General features: G+C 41.0%; 1 protein-coding gene across 2 annotated transcripts in view; it reads right to left on the bottom strand.

Moving 5' to 3' along the window:
• The window catches only part of nat16 (N-acetyltransferase 16), a 52,029-nt gene that overhangs the window by 30,094 nt on the left and 736 nt on the right, over positions 1-21,199 (bottom strand). The gene's annotated exons all lie outside the window — the stretch shown is intronic.

The raw sequence follows: 21,199 nt of genomic DNA, 5'->3' as shown, positions 1-21,199 counted from the left end.
CTCTTGACCGTTTTCATGTCAAGGACCCCAAAATTGAGACACACTCTGTCACAGACCCCCATTTGATAAGACTTTGCTACAGACACTACAATCTGAAAATATTTTGATTGTTAGATATGACAAGGAAGTGAAACCCATTATTAGAAAAGTAATTTTTATGACCCTTACTCACACTGGGCTCAGTTCTATAGTGAGTTAAATAGCGAAAATAAACTATACTCCACTTTTCTGGGGACCCCCTGGAACTCCTTCAAGGACCCCTCGTTGAGAAACACTGTTCTGTTCTGGGCCATGAAGGTGCCAAGAGATGCGCTCTTCGGGAAGGCATGAAACCGTACAGATATAATACAGGCTAAACAAAGGGCATTAGCCTTGACCTTTTCTAGCTGACAATAAGTCATGTCATCTAAAAAATATGTCCGCAACCAACCTATCTGTCCTTTCCTACATCTCTAACATTCCCACAGAAATAAGGAGGAAGCAACCATGGTTGAAGGTGTTGATCTAAAACAGATTTAGATAGATATACATTAGCTAGCTAGTTAGCTAGCATTTTGCTGTTATGACCCAAGTCATTATTTTTTGGTTTTGTTGTCCTTGTGTTAATCTGTAGTGATATGTCAGATGTGCTCTCTCCTCCTGTCAGAGTGTGTGCATGTGTTGGAGCGTGATTGGTTGCTGCAAGTCAGGTGGTGAGTGCTGACTGGGCTGGCACAAGAAGATTGCTGACACCAGATTGGCCCACTGCGAGTCAGAGGGTTTTTAAACCTTCAGCTGACAGAAGCTCTTCCCTCTTTTGTGGCGGTAATGCACCTAATACGCTGGTTGCCAACCACCGTTAAAAGACAAGAAGAAGAAGAAGCTCTTCCCTCCTTTCACCTTTCCANTGGTTGCTGCAAGTCAGGTGGTGAGTGCTGACTGGGCTGGCACAAGAAGATTGCTGACACCGGATTGGCCCACTGCGAGTCAGAGGGTTTTTAAACCTTCAGCTGACAGAAGCTCTTCCCTCTTTGGTGGCGGTAATGCACCTAATACGCTGGTTGCCAACCACCATTAAAAGACAAGAAGAAGAAGAAGAAGCTCTTCCCTCCTTTCACCTTTCCACCACCAACAAAGCCAATACTTAGATTGTGTTTGTGCTTTTGTTTGTAGGTACCTGCTGGCAAAATTTTTTGATTCTGGCAAATAAGTGTGTGTATTTTGATGGCTTGGTTCAGTAGTAAAGATATTAGCTAACTTAAGTTGAGACTTATACAGTGTAGGAAGACTGTGACAGTCCCCCAGCCACATCTTTTAACCATCTTCAAAATTTGATTTTCTCTTCAGCATAGACGAACCTAGCACATTTAGCATATGTATAGCAGGAATGGGGAAGGTTGACTGAGGTTCTGCAACTCTGATTGGAGCACAGAGCGAAAAGGGGCAGGACTTAAGAAGGGTTATTTCTGAGTGTCTTGGACTGTAACAGCTTTAAAGAATGAACAAAGTTGTTAATGTGGTATGCCAGTGGTGTAGTGGAGGGTATGCATAGAAAAAGGGGTGGGTATACAGGCAATACCCACCCCTTTTTCTGGTTGTTTATAGAATACCCATCTATCAGCCAAAAAGCCATTGGAACAGGAGAGTATGCCTACTTCCTTCTTGGTAACCTACCCATCTACCTAGGGTGCATTCAGTAATAGCTTCTCTGAGTGCCAAAGCACACTCTGGCACAAACTGGACCATTAGTAAATTCAGAGCACTGTTGGAAGGTACCGTTCGGTTATCTAGAGCACCATACTCTAGAGTGGCAGAGTGTACTCTGGGCACTCTGTCGGGGGAGATGGGGCAGCAGGGCGCCAAGTGGAGTTAATGTGAACTTAACCATTCGTTAACTCACGTAAGTAGAAACAGCATGCTCACCAATGATGGCAGTATCGGCAACTGGGCCAGCTGATTCTGGGGTGTCATGGGCTGTGTCCGGTTGCCTGACTTTAAATGACAGCTGTTCTCATTCAGTGTAAAGCATCAGATTGGATTTACAAACACACCCCTTGTAGTACAACCACCTCATCAACAACCACTACACCACTGGGGTAGACATCTATTAAATCCTCTTAAGCTGTTCCCCTCTTAATACTGATGTGATTATTTAAAGTCTTTTGTTTGCAGTGGTATCAGCTGTCAAAAATGAACACTTGAAAGCTCCAAATCCATCTAAATTTAAATTGTGTGGTTTATTTTTGCTACAGCTTATAGATCTGCTCTGTAAATCACGTGTCTTGTACTCTTTTATGTTTTTACTTTTTAACTACTTATTGTCCAGTTCACACAAAAATGTTATCTATCAGGACCTGAACATTAGAGTAAGTGTAATTCTCTGAACTTTCAGATCACTGAGAGAAATCAGGTTTGGGCATATTTTTCACAGGAGGCGTTAACATGTTTTTCAGTGGTGTGATTTCTATTCAGCTCTGGTTTATATGCAGTCAGTCACTACTCTCATGTTTAACTTAGCTCCTACCATGTCTTTATGGAATAGTTTAAAGTTGAATTTACACTGTGACAAGTTAGAAACCCAGAAACCCAGAAAGTTAGAAAGTTAGAAATGCATATTTGCCATACACTTATATTAAATAAGTACTGAAACATTATATTATGTATCAAGATATTATTTTTGGGGCACCACTAGCTGACCTGGTGGAGCAGGTGCCCCATGTACAAAGGCTGTGTCTTGTCTTATCTAATAAAGGCAAAAGCCAAAAAAGAATCTTAAAATATATATATATATATATATATATATATATATATATTTTAAGATTCTTATATATATATATAGATATATATATATATATATATGTCCCATGCATGTGGGTGGGTAGTTGGCCCAGCTCTGCCAAAGGGATGTGTCATGGACCAAGAAACAGAAAGTAGAAATACAAAATCAATATTTTTGGTATATGCACTGGGTGATCAGCTATCACTGCATGTTTGGGGCCATTGCTAGATTTTGCACCCAGTGTTTAATACAATAAAAGTAGAAACAAACATGCTATCTATTTCAGTATCTGTGGCTCTCCCCAAGCCCATTTGTTTTTAATGAACATGGAAATCTTCACAAACAGTGGAAGTATCATATATTGTCATAAATGGAGCTACAGACCAAAATATCTGCCTAGCTCTATTTAAAGGAATGGCTCTGTCCACTGATATAAAGTCTGCATACCAGCATGTCTAAAAATCATTTATTAACACATTTTAACTTGTTGTTTAATATGTACAAGAACCAAAGAGTAAGAGTAAAAACAACAATCGGTGGAATGACTGAAGGTTATGTGTTGGACTTCATGGCTGGTAGAAGTGACCTCCAGAGGTGCAGCCAAGTCATTGTTTTGCAAGTCACAAGTCTTTCCACTCAAATCCAAGTCAAGTTCATAGTCCAGCCTGTGAAGTCCTAAGTCAAGTTCCAAGTCTCAAGTCAAGTTCCAAGTCCGGACTGACAAGTCCCAAGTCAAGTTCCAAGTCCAGACTGACAATTCACCAGTCAAGTTCCAAGTCCCAAGTCAATTACCAAATCAAGACTGACAAGTCTCAAGTCAAGTACCAAGTCCAGACTGACAAGCCCCAAATCATGTTCCTAGTCCAGACTGACAAGTCCCTTGTCAAGTCTCAAGTCCTAAACTTTGAGTTACAAGTCCTAAACAAGTTATAATGCACTCTTGTCCAAATGCAATGCCATTTTAGCAACAAAGTAATAATCTATTAAATTTACAAATGTCATGAATGCTTTTTAACATTTTTTTGTTTATTTGTTTTTTGTTAAAACAAGTTTGCTAAAACAAGTGAGAGTGCACTTTATCACAAATAAAAAAATAAATAAATAAATAAATAAAAAAAAAAACAGTCTCCTGGCTCCAGTTTCACATTTACCAAACAAGTAGCACAGTGGTATCCATCTCGTCATCTAACTATAAATTCAAATACGAGTTGAAGTGATTCAAGTGATTTTTAAACTTAAAAAAATCAATATCTGCATGTGCCTCAAACATCCACAGTTACTAACAGGTAGACTATGGTCACAAATTTATTGTTTCGGTTTTTAAAAAGGATCCATAATTTCTTAGAATTTCTTAGATTATAGGCTTCTGCAACACAAAAATACGTTACATTTGCAGGTTTCATAAGTATCATATTAGCATTGCTAAAGTGATGAGCTGACTTCATTGGTTTTAGGCTCCAAACGTGGGTGTTATGTAGAAAATCGTTGCCAGGGATTGTACCAGGAAAAGGAGTTGCTTTTACTGAGATACCGCTACATTTCCTGCTGGGATTTTGACCCCCAGGCAGGGTATTTTAAGTCAAAACTTGACCAAGTGGTTTTTGTGCCTAAACCTAACCACATCACTGTTGAAGCATAACATTTCTACATAATAATGTGCAAACATAATATATGCATGGTTTGCAACATTTTTTCTGTTTTCACTGTGAAAAGTTGTGGATGGTACCAATGGAAGTGTTCCTGACTGTCCCCATTTTTGATCACCCCTCTGTTGGGATCCCTAGCACACTGTTCTGGTGCTAAAAGGTGGAGCTAGAAACACTGCAATTCCTTGAGATCAATAGAGGACGGTCACTCTTGCTCAGGGCTGCATTGTGGCTGGTTTTGAAGCTTATGTAACCACTGTTCATACCGTGGCAAGTAAATGGTAAATGGACCTGCATTTGTATAGCGCCTTTCTAGTCATCCGTCATGGAAAAAGGATGTTTTGGAATTTAGAATGTTTACTTGTAATGTTACTCAATGCATGAGTTGACGACGTGAATTCATCAACACACCTTAAATTTAAATTTGAAATCTTTGACTGTTCCATTAGTTTTTATTGTCTCTCTTGTATGACATACACTTTTAGTAATGAGTGGATCTTCATTTAAAAATATATTTTAATTTCGACCGCATAATGTGAACTGCATATATTCTAATCCACACTTGTAGAAAAAAACCCATTGCAGAGCGTCCTTCCTGTGGGCTACAGTAACACGAAACCCCTGCTCTTACCTGAGAAGGACTAAATGCACAAACTAGCTATTTCTAAATATCCCATCAAGAGAGACTCTCAATGCAGCCTGTTCTATTTGTTCCTAAAATGTCAGGACGCAATTTCATTCCGCTGACGATAAACTAGGTCCAGTGGAAACGCTAAATGGACCTAGGGTCTAGGTACCATGTCTGAAGGGTTACTTTTGGTTCCAAAGGTACCATACCAAATTTGTTTGGTGGAAACGGGGTTTAAAGTCCTGTAGAAAAATTGAAAGGATGGAAACTGTCTAAAATGTATCATTCATTATTCATTTCTTTCTTGTGACATCTTCAAAGTGAATGTTTCGACTATCCCTTCAGCTTTCCTTTTCTTTTGGACTTTTGGGGCTCTGTTATTCACATAATGACTGAGCCTTTTGACAGGATAGGCAAATTCAAAACCAGTCACTTCACACAGAGGCTCTTGCCCCTAGGCCTGGCAGGCCCATTCGGTAATACACCCATGATCACAACATGCATTGCAAATCTTTAGTTGCTGTCAAATCAGGCATTTTAGGCTGCAACAATTCCAAACATGAATTAATTTATGTTAATTTTTATTTTTATTTATTTTAGTTTTTTAAATAGGCAATATTGTTTCAGTTTATTTTTTCTTAAAGGATATCTTTTATATTTAGTTTCAGTCTATGATGACATTTTTTAGTGCTTGTTTTAGTTTCAGTTTTGGTTTCAATTCTTTCATCCATGACGTTTCAAAAATCAGGATTCTGACGCAGGACAGGCTCGTGCAACACAGCAAATGCTGGTAGCCCAAACTGCTCCTGCTGTAAAATGAATAAGGGTCATGGGGAGGAGAGGATGGGTGTGGGGGATGGGTGGGGATTACGTGTGTGTCATTACACCAGCAGACAGCTGTGGGTGTAATAAATATGATGAAACAGTGGAAGGGAGAGATGTGACGACAGCAGAAATGAGGGCTTTTGTGTCTGTTCTGTCCAATCTCAGAGAGGGAGAGCGAGCAGGGTAATGCATCACTCTGCGCACACACACACACACACACTGAGCCCTATTTGACTTTGCAGTAGTTCATCACAAGCCAGGCCTATCTGCAAACAATAAAACTGCTCAGGCAGACAACATTCTTCTCCACCTCCTCCTGGTCTCCTTCTAGACTCCTCCACCTCCTCCACTTCTCTGCCTCCTTCTGTTTTAATCCTGACCCTCCTCCCCATCTCCTAACTTCTTCCAATCCTCATTTTACCTCCATCTCCCCCGAGCCTCCTCTTCAGCTACCCTTAACCACCCCCCACTGTCCTTCTATCCAGCCTCCCTACCATCCCCCTTCTCCTGTTCCTCTCCTCCTCTCTTAAATCTATCCCTCCCTTCTCTAGTCCTCTTCCCCTGGCCTTCCCTCTGCACTGCGCCACCTATAGAGTCATTAATCTCCAAGGTCCCTGTACTGCGACACAATGTGTGTGTGTGTGTGTGTGTGTGTGTGTGTGTGTGTGTGTGTGTGTGTGTGTGTAACACAGTGTCACACTTAACACGCTCTGAAAAGACACATGTACAATCAAAGGCAGATTTATACTTTGCACGGAAGTGTCCACAACGATCTGCGTGATGTGATTTCTCTTAGCTACTGAAATGCTGCACAATAAAATAAAGATTTGTATTATTTTTCCAAGTTGCCCAAATGTGCAACATGAGACCATTTCCTCTCATGTTCATTTTGACACGTTTCACTGATTAAAATCCGGACTTGGGACCCATGCATGAGCATATGAGAGCCCTGGAGGACTCGCAGATGCATCCACAGTTTGCCCAGAACATAAACCTCTCATGTGTGTAACTTGTCTATCAGTCACATACTAACACTCCTTCCTTGGCAACTGATTCTGCCCCCAGTGTGTTCATAGTATGTTGTTTGTTGTTAAGTATGTTTTCTTTACTGTTTTTGAGGTAACAAACAGGCTACGGCGTGGGTTACGGCATAGGCTCTGCGTTGATGCAGAGCCTACACCGTAGGTACAGTGTCAACGCAAAGGAATAAATCCTGCTTTAGAATGCGTCATTATCTACATAGATAGAGAGTGGGTTCTCGTCTATGAAGTCTGCCATGTTGCATGCCATGTTTCTACAGACAACCATTTGCATTTTCACATCAGCCAATTTAAAACACTGTTGAAATTAAGAATTCATAAGGTGTTTGTACAGACAGGGGCAAATCAAATTCATAGACTTTCAAGTACTTTTTCAAGTATTCATAATCATTTTCAAGGGTGAAATTGTTTTCTCCATAACTATCTGTTGCAAGAAAGTTGTGCAGATTCTTAAATGGAACAAAAATGCTACCAGAGCCTGAAATTAACTTTTTTATGAATTTACTGGTTATATTGTTCAGTCATGACTGATAAAAAACAAACAAGCAAGAAAAATTAAAATGCATAACCAACAAACACTAAACCAAAAGCCATAACTGAATTTCAGAAATAAAATCAAGCTGTTGAAATATAAAGGCCAGTTGAAAACTATGTCAATATGAAGGAATCACATACTGATCAAGTTAACGGGAGACTCGTGGGTAACCATAGCAACAGATATCCTGCACCGGGTCGGTTACCTGCGGGTACTTAATGGATAATCCTCAAAAAGCTGCGTAATGGCTAAAAATACGTATATATAGAAATTTATTAGTGAAAATGAACTACACGCAGTGGTGAGAACAAAAATATATTTTTTATATTTTTCAGAGTAAAACAAATGAAAAGATGCGCAGTATCTGTGTCATGTTTTGACATCTAAATCACTATTATCACTTGCAGCCCAAGGATGAGGTGGCAGCCTGCATCAAGTTCATTACACCCAAGAAGGATCCTTTCGAGGTTTTGAATGAAACTTTTCCTCCACTGGATTTGTAATTCAAGTACGGAGAACCCGGCTTAATGTGAGTAACTGTAGCCTGTCTGTGTTTAATCACGGCTTGGGTCGCAGAACTTTTATTAAAGGATGTGAGCAGATGCGGCTTTGACTAAAACATAATGACAGATAACTGGTCAGTTCTGGCACTGAACTTTACAAGTATGAGCGGGTGCGGGTTTTCAAAAATGAACCCATGCAGGACTCTGATTCAGATATCTTAAAGGGACATTGTGTAACATTTGTGTCTGTGTAGGAGCCTGAATAGATACTCCATAAAGTATCGGATGACATGGTTTCATCAGTGTTATCATAGCTTTTTGGTACACAGCGGCCACCGGTGTTGCAATATGCGTTTGAAACAGTGAGGCACTAGAGGGCGCTATCCGTTTGAATGCAATATATGATTTCAACGTTAGATGGGAGAAATTCCTACACACTGTGGCTTTAAGGTGAGAGTTCAAAGGACCTATTTAAAAATGGACATGACAGTTGTGTTATTTAGCCCCCTAACAAACACGCTAGTATGACATTGTTAGTGCCAATAGACACATTAGGTTGTCTAGTTTCACAAGATACTTCTATCTTGGTGTCACAGCCTCTTAATGACAGTAACATTGGTCTCAAAATATTTCCCCGACAATTGTATCAGTGTGGCCATGACCTCCCCTGGTCCCCCCTCTGGGGCACCACTGACTATTTCTCTCTTAAGCCAAACTAATACTACTCGTGCCGTAAATAGATTTTAAAATAATTTGTTAAACGATATGCTTAGTAGATCAATAGGGATTCATAATATCTATCGCCTAAGTGCAAGATGTTGTGCTATTTATCCTATGTTTATCAGCAGACCATTTACAGCAATACATCACAGCTATGTAGTAATCATGTGACACACACCAAGGCGAGTAACAGAAAGCCTGAAGAGACACAAGAGCCATGTAACAGATCACATGACCACATATGACAGCAGCAACATGAAAGCATCAGTTAGATGGTCACAATAACACAGCTGAATTTAACAGGGTTTCAACACATACAGCACCAGACTTTACATCTTGCTTGATAACACACCTAACAAACTGCACTGAGTGTGATATTATGTACAGAGCCACATCTACATGTAGACGTCCACTGCTGGTTGTCTGTTTGCATGGGGAGAGGGAGACAGAGAGAGACTGGACTGTGTGAGTATATGTGTTGACAAAAGTGAAAAGAAACGGATGACCATGTTGTGCTTTCCTATTTTTTCTCTCCCCTCCATGATTAATACAATAATGCCTCCACGCTTTCAATTCCAAATACCAAACTGTCAAAAGACATCAGATCACATCCTCTCTCTTTCTCTTTCTCTCTCTCTCTCTCATTCTCTCTCTCTCTCTCTCTCTCTCTCTCTCTCCCCCTCCAGCAGCTGTAAGAGCGTGTGCGTGACAGTGAGTATTTCACTCGTGAGTCACCATGCAAAAGAAAGAGGGATAAAAAGAGTGTGATGACAATGATGATGATGATGATGGGGGAGGATGGATGCCACTTTAAAAACAATACACCTGTCCCATCACTACTTAAAGTTGCACTAATCAATAGTGTTTTATTAGCAATGGATCAGACGACTGTGTCTAATGTGAAAGGAGTTGTTCGTAGTGATGAACCCGCAGAGAATTATCATTAACTTTGCAGATTTTGTCAGTTGTACGGAGCTTTTTAGCCTCTTTGTTTTGGTTTTGCGGCTCACAAACTGCACAGCTATTTTTAGCAAAAAAGTTGGCAAGTGGAGCATTTAGCAGCCGAGGAGTGGAGTGGAGACCAAACCTGAGCTAAAAGGGGAGTGAAACCCTCACCCTGACCCTAACCTTATCGGAAAAGAAAGTGGTATTTTCAGCCTGGGTTTTATTCTAGCCAAGTGAACTAGTAACAGCTTCAGACGTGTGAACAAACCAGCATGTACAGGTGAAGAGGCAGCTGGTTTGGTTAGCTAACTCAGATGGTTAATTTAGCTTTTCAAATATTGCTTTACAATAATAAGTCAGATGCTATTTCAGCTTGTATGTTGCCCCCATGTGGCCAATAATGAATCAATGCAGCTTTAAGTCTGTAGAATTTGTGAATCATTGCTGCAGTTGCACTATGCCTCCCAACATAGTGTCACAGCCTAAATGCAAAGTAAAAACCAAGCATTCCTGCAACAGAAGGCTTACAATAATATCTGTGCATTCATTTCACATCATTCCATAGTCTTGTCTAGTATGCTTGACATTAACTGTTACCATTAAGAATTCTCTATAAGCAATCTTGGACCAATCCCTCCATTTTGTGCGCTCTCATGAAGTGTGTTGTGTCCCATTTCTGTTTGGGATGAAGGGGTAGTGGTTATCTAGAGTCCAGATGGTCCGCCAAATGGAGCATTTCCACATGCATAGTCAAATCAAGTGAGAGAAGAATTTTCCCAGAATGCATTTCAACTGTGGCTGAGGAATGGCTAAAACTTACACAAATGTAGCCTAAATATCTTTATATTATGTAACAAATGAAGATCTGATTCACATGCAGTGACTTTATGTTACTAATTCTTCATGACAAGTACCTGACACCTGGTCCTTGTAGTTCCAATCTAAAGGGTCATTACCCAATCAAGAGCACTTTGAGATGGGTGATAGTGTTACAGGAGAAGTAATGGGATAGGACCACTGTCTAGTCCTTTCACTTAGTCTTATACAGTATATCTACTTACATTCTAAATACAAGCTAAGGCTGCACAGGCGTCTAGATTCTCATTTTGCAGAAACATTTGAGTGGGTATAGGTTAGCAAGTTCATATGCTAACTTTAGTATGTGGCCATGCATGCTGTAAACATGTTAACATACTGTGTTAAGTTTCACACGTTAAATTTGATCATGTTAATATACTAAATATACAAATTAATGAAGTTAGTTTACCAATTGTAAATTAATATGTTAATGCTATGTAGTAAGTTATTCAGGCTGTTCCTATGCACTGTTCAGAAGTTTTCCTTAGGCTAAGTACTACACCAAATTTCATACATAACATACATAATCATGGGACTCAAATTCGTGTATAATCAATGTAATTGGGAAAGCCATCACATGACAAATGCACTGAGGGGAGTAAAGAAGGAAGCGGTCCCCATAAGGATGCAGGTTAGGGTCAGGGATGGGTCACAAAATACCAGACTTCCCCTTGAAGACCATTGTTCGGTACCATGACAACTTTGAGTGAACTTCGATTCACTTTAATGTACGTCATCATCATGTTTATTTTCCTGAACCTTACCTACGTAACTTGCCTGAACCTTAACTCCATTACTTTACATTAAGTACGTTATGTCATTTGTGGGGCGCTAATTAGTAGGATATCACCTGTTGTACTGCATTATTAGCATGCTGATATGTTAAAAGTGACAAGCAAACTTTGGCATGCCAACATACTAAATGTTACATGCTTAACAGAATCATGTTACCAACATCATCAATAGCCAATGGTTGTTGACAGGCTAAATGTATGCATCATAATAGGCTAATGCTAGCATAGCATGCTAAAGTAAGCGTTTATTGCAAAGCACAGCTGAGCCTATTGATGCATTAATAGCTCTGCTACAGAATTTTTTTTTAAAAAAATGGAAAAACACCCTGTTGTAAGGACCTTGGCGTTACATTGCATCCTAAATGAGCTTATTTACTGCATACTGACAATGGGCTAGCCTACACCTAGCTGTTTTCTATACATTTAAGCACATAGAAAGAACTTTTAACACCATACTTGAATGTTTTAGTGTTGTTGTTGAATTTCATTCACAAGACAATTTTGGCTTCACAGCCGTTTTAGCACCAGTTTGTTAACTATATTTGTATGCTAGTTGGCCGTGTAGGGGGAAAAATACTGAACATTTACTTTTCTGTTATCTTGACTGATGGGCTTCAGTTGACATGAGATTTACAAATTTGTCCACAGAGACACTTTAGGACTATTTTGCCCAATATGACTTTTGAGAAAAATAGAGTAACAGTCAAAACTACCACTTACATGCACCAAATGCAAAAAAAAAGAGCCAAATGGCAGATTTTTGCCCCAGGGACACCCAAAATATTTATTCTCCTATGACTGGATGCAAAATAAGAAGTGGCAGGTTTGGCATCTGGTTTGGAATCCTGTTTTAGTAGGATCTTGTTCAAATGAAGCCCTGGTGTCTGTAGCTGGTTTAAAAAAGAGATCCTACATGTGGAAACAGAAACCTGCAGCTTGCATGCTTGTCTTCACCTGCCATTAGGTGTTTATGTTTTTTTGTCCAAATTAAGTATAACTGAGGTTGAGAATGCACACCTTTGACAGTTTTAGTTACCTAAACATGGACTGAAGATGTTGGATTCAGATGTGTATGGCAACACACCCTAGCATGTCTGGCCCAGATAGTGGTCCATAACTAATAAGCTGTCTATCCATTTTCATCCAGCCACCCAGATCTGGTTTATAATATAGCCTAAAATGAGTGTTTCAGCTGTAGATTTGTCATTTTATTTTATCTAGGGATGGTATTGGTGATATCAATAAAGATATATGGTGTAACTTGAGCTTGTTTTCTGTCCAGTGTGCCATTATGGGCAGCTCCAACTATCTGTCTACTAGAGCCAGTGCCTTAAAAATATGGACCACTTTCTAAACTTGTCTTTATTCCAAATAACACAAAGCAGCAGAGTACATTATAATAAATCCCTGGAGGTCAAAGCCAATAAGGATCAATGGCACTACTCGACTGAGAAAAAATATTGATGTCCATGCTTCTACAGTATACCCATCCTGTTGTTCTATTTGACTATACTGACAGGCAGCTATGCTTGTTTAAATGTGGGGAATAATTAACTGACAGATCAGAAAACATTTTTGTAATAGCAAAGGGAAGTGCCAAATCCAAAAGTCTGGGATGTTCTGGATCATGTTCAGGTTGGATCCTCCTTTCCTACCATCACTAAGTAGGTGTTTCTGTTATTTGGTTCAAATATGCAGAAACGCAAAACATCAAATTCAGCCACAATAAAATCTGACTATCAAAACATGTACCAAAATTCAATGTCACAGGACTATCAGAGATAAACATATTGAATGATGATCATTGTATTGAATTTCAAGTGTTATTTTGTCTGAAGCTTGAAACAATTCATCTGCTTGTTAATTAATCAGTTCAACATAAAATTAAGCAACAACAGTCCTAATCTCATTAAACAGATATGCAGAATCTGTAGACAACAGTACAAGATTCTAGTATCGGAAGCATTCTGGTTTCCATTTGTAGTCCCAGTAGTATTGACCAATCACGTTTGAGCAAGCTTTGATTGACTGCAGGTAAAGTCTATTTGGAGAAACGCATTGGCTAATCTCAAAACATATCAGCTATCGTCTGATGACTATTTCGCTTTTCATTCGTTTTTTTTCTGATTCTGTTAATAGATATTAGACAAACTGAACATTGCATGGAAGAGGAAGTCTTGGCCCAGCCATCCACAGATCTTCTGAAATACTGGCCCTTGCCCACAGTGGCTTTATTCTCATCTCAGGATAGCCGATGGGTTCTGAAATTTAAACAGACCCAATCTGATCTGTTTAGCTCTGATTAGGTCGACACCTAATCAGGCCTTTTCAGTGCTGCATGGAGGTTGGGTACAGTGCCTTCAAAGTGGCAAACCGCGGTGGTGGTCCCCATTTTCAGAAGAGGGGACTGGAGGGTGCGCTCCAATTATCGGGGTATCACACTGCTCAGCCTAGTTTTCTCCAGGGAGCTGGAAAGGAGGCTCCAACCGACTGTCGAACCTCAGATTCAGGAGGAGCAATGCCGATTCTGCCCTGGCCGTGAAAAAGTGGACCAGCTCTTTACCCTTGCAAGGCTGGAGGTGTCTTGGGAGTTTGCCCATCTAGTCTACATGTGCTTTATGGACTTGGAGAAGGCTTACCACCGACTCCCTGAGGGAGTCCTGTGGGGGATACTGCGGAATTACAAGGTGCTGGGCTCACTGTTACGAGCCATCTGGTCCCTCTATGACCAAAGTTAGAGCTGAGTCCGCATACCTGGAGTAAAGTCAAACACGTTCTCGGTGGGTAGTGGCCTCCGCCAGGGTTGCCCCTGGCAAGTGATCCTGTTTGTGATATTTATGGACTGGGTCTCGAGGCACAGCTGGGGGAGGAAGGAATCTGGTTTGGGGACCTCAGAATTGCATCTCTGCTTTTTGCAGATGATGTGGTTCATTTGGCTTCATCACACCTCCAGCATGCAATGGGGCAGTTTGCAGAGTGTGAAGCGGTCAGGAAGAGAGTCAGCACCTCCAAATCTGAGGCCACAGTTCTCTGCTGGAAACCGATGGATTGCCCCCTCCAGGTTGGGAGAGAATTAGTGGCTCAAGTGAGGGAAGTATCTCGGGGTCTTGTTCACAAGTGAGGGTAGAATGGAGCATGCGATGGATGGGCCGTTGGGTGCGGCTTCTGCAGTGATGCAGTCACTGTGCAGGACAGTCGTTGTGAAGACAGAGGGCACTGTCGTTGTGAAGACAGAGCTGAGCCGGAAGGCAAAGCATTGGATTTACTGGTCCATCTATGTCCCAACCCTTACCTATGGTCATGAGCTCTGGGTAGCTACCAAAGGAATGAGATTGCGGATACAAGCGGCCAAAATGAGTTTCTTCCGTGGGGTGGCTGGGCTCAGCCTTAGGGATAGGGTAAGGAGCTTCGACATCTGGAGGGAGCTTGGACTAGAGCCGCTGCTCGTTCTTGTTGAAAGGGGTCAGTTGAGGTGGTTCAGGCACCGGATAAGGATGCCTCCTGGGTGGGCACCTTCTGTTAAAGGTGTTCCGGGCACTGGAGGGAGGCCCCGGGCTAGATCCAGAACACACTGGAGGGATTACATATCTCATCTGGCCTGGGAACACCTTGGGGTCCCCAGAAGGAGCTGGAAAGCTGCTGATTATTGCATTGTATTATATGTTTGTATGCTGTCAAGAGCTGACATGATTAATCAATTAGTTGATAATTCAACAGACTACAAACTGAATACATTCAAGTCATATATGAAGCAAAATGCTAAATATCCGACAATAAATAGATATTATACAGATATTGTGAAATGACACTAGATATCATCTTAGAGTTTGGATTGGCTTTTCTTGGTTTTAAAGGCTGCATTACAGTGTTGGGATTCACGGGACCACAGATGATTTGTCATTTGTTAAAATCTAAACTGGACATTTGAAGGCTTTTCTTCTCTGCATGCTCTTTGTTCTTCAGACAAAGAGAGCTATTTCTCACCTCAGTGAGAGCAGTCGTCAAACTTGACTGGACAGGACTTTTACAGTGACATGTGACTCTGTGATGTCACAGGCACCTGTAGAAGGTCTGCTACCTATCCTGGGCCTTTGGCCAGCCCAGACAGACCTCTCTTCCTCCTGGGCTCTGACTAAGTCAGAGACCATTGCTTACTGACTCTCTTAACCCGAACCAGAAAAGTTAGAGGTGCAAACACAAGGTTTACAACTAACTTTCCAGCAACAAGGAGAACCAAGTGAGTTAGCACCCAGCATCTAACTCTGCAAGGACCCTGAGCAACCAGCTTCCTCGGATCTGCACGTTTGGAACAAGGACACAGCAAAAGCCCTTTTCAGATAGGAATTGTGCAAATTTGAAGGAAAGCCCAATCGGTCATTTTTCAGCATTGGCAGTATAAAAACAAAATCGGGGAGTGCGGCAAAATGCCGCCTACCTACTTTTGTTTATACAGAATGCTTTTTCAGGGCAATGGGGGCGTGAGCAAGTAACAAAACATGTGGCTCAGCGTGTGAAATAAACAGTGATGTGGGAGGGAAGCCGCGGCTAGTCAGTCCTTCAGCGATTCTCTCATAAATCAGCCTGTTCTTCACTGTCCCCGTCATCTGATGGTTAATGGCCTCTTCATTTGCATGAGGGCATGGAGGGCACGCAATGCCTTGTCTCCTCAGTTGCTCATCTTTACAGTGTCTGTCAGGTTTGCATTTCCCTTGCTACTAGCTGCTTGCTAATTCCTGCTGTCAGCTGTTTCCTGTTTATCCACCGTCAGTGGCTCGCACGTGCGGCGTCATCAACAGCTCCTCCCACAAGTCTTCAACAGCCCCTCCCATTGCGGAGGGCCGCCTCGGTCTGTTTAAACTAAAAGGGTTAGGCCAATATGACTACCCTACGAAAATTGGGCGCCTCGGATCAACTCGCCATTCCGCCTATGAATGCTCGCAGCTGGCCGGCAAAACAGCCCAACATTCGCGGAAAATCTGGCAGTGTAAAAGGGCCTAAAGACTGTTTCTGGAATCACAGCTCTTTCCAGCATTCTTCTGCCGGCTAACAAAAGCAGCACACCACAAAGCGAGTCTTTCTTCCATCCATTCAAGGATTGATAATGTAACAACTGGGCATAGCTTTATCACAGCTGTACAGGCTAAGCAAGACTGTTTAATTTGTTGTGTGTGATTTAATGCTGTTTACCGAGTTATTGTTGTGATTGTTTGCAGTTAGGTCATTGGTTAGTTGGCTTCGCCAAAGCTAAGTGATGTTAGTTTGCTAATGCTGTTCACAGATGTCTTGCATGCAATTTAACATCCTCTGCACTAATCCAGACTTTATGCAACACAAATCACATTCACAAAGACTCATTTACAAACAGGCTTTCAACAGAGCTACACCCAAGATGCAAATCAAAGTTTCCGCTTCCTTTCCTTTGTCTTTGTCCTGTCCACACGGTCGAACAAGACCTCCCCCGATCTGAAGCCAGCTTTGATTCGGCCATCTTGTAGTTCTCTGTTGTCAGCCATTTTGTTTGTAGGCCAAATGGCCCTTTGATTACCGCACCCACCTTTGTCTCTCTCTCTCCCTCTCTCTCTCTCTCTCTCTCTCTCGCACATAAATACTTTTTTTTTTTTAAATATTGCACAAGAGTGAGCCGAAATCCTTCAGGCTTTACTATTAAATTTGGTTACTGTTAATAATTCAATTATTAATAAAAATTCCAAATTGATAGTTAAGTGAATTTTATGAGACTGATATGTTTAACTGGCTATCATTTTCCCTTTTCGGGAATGGTGGTCCATGAGGTGATTTAATGTAAATTAAGTCATATCATTTAACATAATCCATAATTATTATTAATAATTATTAATCATTTCTGAAAGCCAATTTGGTACTTTCATTGGAGGTCTATTACAAGGTCAGGCCCGTGTTGAGGCTTAAGTACCAACAAATAGTGCTGCAGTGTAAAACATAGCACTGGTGCCTAGATCACAACAAATAGTATCCCCTCTTTTATAGTATCACCAGTATAATTTACAACATTAATAATGCCCCCCTTGAGGGCCAGAATTGTTCCCTACATTAATGGTGCCCCTTGGTGAGGCCTAATATTGTTGTTCCCAACAACAGTAAAGTAATTTTCTGGACTTACCAGACTGTTCTAGCTGTTTTGTCTTTTTTTTTTTTTTTTTTGTTCTTGCACAATTAGTCATTAAAACTATATTACTGATAATTATTTATAGAAAAGGTCATTGCATCAATATTTTGTCCAAGTACCAATAGTCAACCCCACAGTATCGTTCAATCAATAGCTAATTTATTTAACTCAAACAACTAAGCACAGTAAATAACTGATGGCATGTGCAAGTAGGAAGGGTATCAGTCATGTAAGGCATGTGTGGATGAGTGAAACATGGTGTAATGTGTGTTGTAAGGTGCAGTATACCAAACAAAGGAAAGAGGCTGAAAAGGCTACAGCAGGCCAAGCTGGAAGAGTGTGTGACCAAAAGGGTGGTCCTTTATGCCCTCTGCAGGCCCAACCAAAAGGGCAGGTACCAGCAGGCACTCCCTCCCAGCTCCGCCTACCGGCCAACTCCCAATAACTGCAAGAGCGAGAGCACAGTCAGACACGGGTTTTGAATAAGTTGAAAATCTCAACTCAGGCTTAAGAGAAATTCTAATAGGCATTTTTCACTATATTCTAACAATTTATCGACTGGCTGATTAATGGATGGGCGGCACTGTGGTGTGGAGGTTAGCACTGTCGTCTTACAGCAAGAGGGTTGCTGGTTCGATTCCGGCTGCGGGAGCCCCTCTGTGCGGAGTTTGCATGTTCTTCCTGTGTCAACGTGGGTTTTCTCCAGGTACTCTGGCTTCCTCCCACAGTCCAAAGACATACAGACTGGGGATAGGTTAATTGGTGACTCTAAATTGTCCATAGGTGTGAATGGTTGTCTGTCTCTATGTGTCAGTCTTGCGATAGTCTGGCGACCTGTCCAGGGTGTACCCTGCCTCTTGACCAATGTCAGCTGGGACAGGCTTACCTGAATGATTAAGCCATTATTAACATAGCTGCCAATTACTTTTCTTAATATAGAATTTGTTTAATGACTCATTGATGAATCAACTAATAGTTTAAACCCTACATTAAACAATAATGAAAATAACTGTTGTTAGTTGTAGAAGAACTAAGAACATGCTTGACTGACTGCAGACTGCATCCTCATCATCACCTGTCATTGAAAAATGCTTTTCTGTCAGGGCCGTTGTTAGGGCCTGGGCGTCTGAGGCTTCAGCCCTGAATGATTTTATGAATAGCCCCGGATCTAACAGGCTGGGTAGTCACGTGCTAACCACTAACATTCAGCACGGTGTTCAATCTGCTCCTCATGACTGACTGTTTACATGACACACCCCTTCCACGGACACTCTACCTCTACCTGCATCAGTAGTGGCACCTCAGAGTACTGTTACCCCTGCCAGCTCCCCTTACAGGCCTCATTTGTCACTAACACTCTCACCAGAAACATTCCCAATAGAGACCAAGGTGCAGAGCATCCTGTCCACACAGCAAACCTCGAGATAACAATAAGATCCTGCACCCTATTCACTGTGTGCCCGTTTCTCCTCTCTCTGCTCTGTCTCCTTACAAGTTTGGCCTCCTGAATGTGATATCTCTTTGCAACAAGTCTTTTATAACTAATGATTTTATTGTTTCAAATGACTTTCACTTTTTTATGATTACTGAGACATGGCTGTCCCCTGGGGACATTGTCCCCCTGATTGACACCAATCCCCCTGACTTTGCTTATTTTCATATCTCCAGACCATCTAAAAGAGGGGGTGGCCCAGCTGTTTTTTATAAGTTAGGCCTCAGCAAGTGCCATCCTGTTACTTTTGGTAATTATAACTCCTTTGAAGTTTTAAGTTTTTTAATCACCGCCCCTCCCCCCTTACTCTGCATTTTAATTTACAGGCCACCTACATCAGTTAATTTTATCTCTGAGTTTTCTGAGCTTTTGTTAATTGTCACACCAAGATATGACAAGGTGTAATTTTAATATGCATGTATGCTGCTGTCCCTCCCATTCCCTCACCTGCAGCTTTTTATTGAGTTTTTATTGAGTCTTTTAACCTTGTGCAATCTGTCAGAGGAGTCACACATTCTAAAGGTCATACTTTAGAACTGGTACTCTCATCTGGGTTCTCACTCAATGTCATAATTTGGTGGACTTGCCTGTCATTGATCATAAAGCTGTTGTTTTTAAAGTCCCGCTTAAGCTCTCCATTTCCACTCCCTGCTCTCGCATTTTTAACTCTGGTTCTGTAGCGAAATTCTGCAATGCTTATAATTCTTGTCATTTTAACTATGCTATACCTCCTCCCAATCCCGATGCACTGCTAAAGTCATTCAGTGATCAGTGCCTAGCCATCCTTGACCAAATTGTCACATTTAAATCCAGGAAACTAAAATCAAATAATCTCCCCTAGCCTAAAGATCACACTCAAGCACTTAAAGGACTCTGTAGAAAGTCTGAACGACAATGGAAGGCCAATAAGTCAGAAATAACACATACAACCCTTAAAAATCACATGCTCAGTTATCAGAAAGCAGTTAAAGATGCAAGATCTGCCTATTTCTCCGGTCTAATCTCAAGTAACAACCATAATCCTAAAGTCCTCTTTAAGGTTATTAATTGTGTTGTTACTGGTCCTTCTTCTTTCCCTGAGCCTGATGCTGAGCTGCCTGAGAAATTTCTTTCCCGTTTTGTAAAAAAAAAAGTGGAAAACATCAGGTCTCAAATCCAGCCTGACCCTTGCTCGATTTCTCTTCCTCATGCCAGTTCAGCCTCTTTCACTCAGTTTCAACCTGTTACAACCTCTTAGTTAGAGTATACAGTCTCCCACATGAACTCCTCCTCCGGTACCCTTGATACCATCCCAACTAAGCTCCTCAAAGAGTATTTTATACTGTCTGCCCTGTTATTTTACAAATTTTCAACAATTCCTTGGTTTCTGGCTCATTCCCTGACAGCTTTAAGCAAGCCATTATTCACCCGCTATTAAAGAACCTCAACTGGACCCCCGTCCTTCAGTAACTATAAGCCAATTTTCAAATTGTCCTTCTTGTCCAAAATTCAGGAGAAAGTAATTTCCTCACAACTTTTAACAAATTTCAGTCAGGTTTTAGAGAACTTCATAGTACTGAGACAGCCCTTGTTAAGGTTACTAACGACCGTTTGCTTGCTACAGACAGAGGTGACACCTCAGTTTTAGTTCTTTTAGATTTAAGTGCCGCTTTTGACACTGTCGACCACTGAATTCTTCTGCACTGCCTAGAGACTTGGGTTGATTATATTTTGTATTATCAATCTAAGTTTTTAAAGTAACTAAAGCAGACAAATAAATGTGGTGGAGTTAAAAAAAAAAAAAAACGTTTCCCTGAGATGTGTAGAAGTATAAAGCAGCATTAAATGGAAGTACAAGCTCTCAAAATTTTCCTAATTTTAATGATAGCAGTTGCAAAGTAAGCTATTTCTGCTCAATACCTATTACTAACAACTACTAATATTTTTAACATCACAATTCATAATTAATCTGAAGAATGAGATTTAAAGGAAAAAGGATGCCACAGTGCATTTTTTTTAAAAGCATCCAAATAGAAAAAATTCCCAAGGGAGGAAACACCCCCCCCCCCCCTCCGAACACCACCACCCCAGCACAGAGGTGTAGGCTAAGCCCCCAGATGTCCTCAAATCTTAAAACCATCTCTGGCCTCTGTTATTTTGTCCCATTTTTAAAAAAAATACATCCAATTAAAATGACACAGCCAAAATAAATATCAAATATGTATCAATAAAACATTTCAACCTCTTCAAAGTAGCTCTTTGAGTGGTTATTGCATTGCTGTACAAGAGTTACAGTGTGCATTCACCTTTTTTAGGTATTTCAAGTTAAAT

This window comes from Epinephelus moara, chromosome 17 (assembly GCF_006386435.1).
Source record: "Epinephelus moara isolate mb chromosome 17, YSFRI_EMoa_1.0, whole genome shotgun sequence".
Taxonomy (NCBI): Eukaryota; Metazoa; Chordata; class Actinopteri; order Perciformes; family Serranidae; genus Epinephelus; species Epinephelus moara.
Note: the sequence above shows the minus strand (reverse complement) of the source record. Positions and strands in the feature narration are given on the sequence as shown.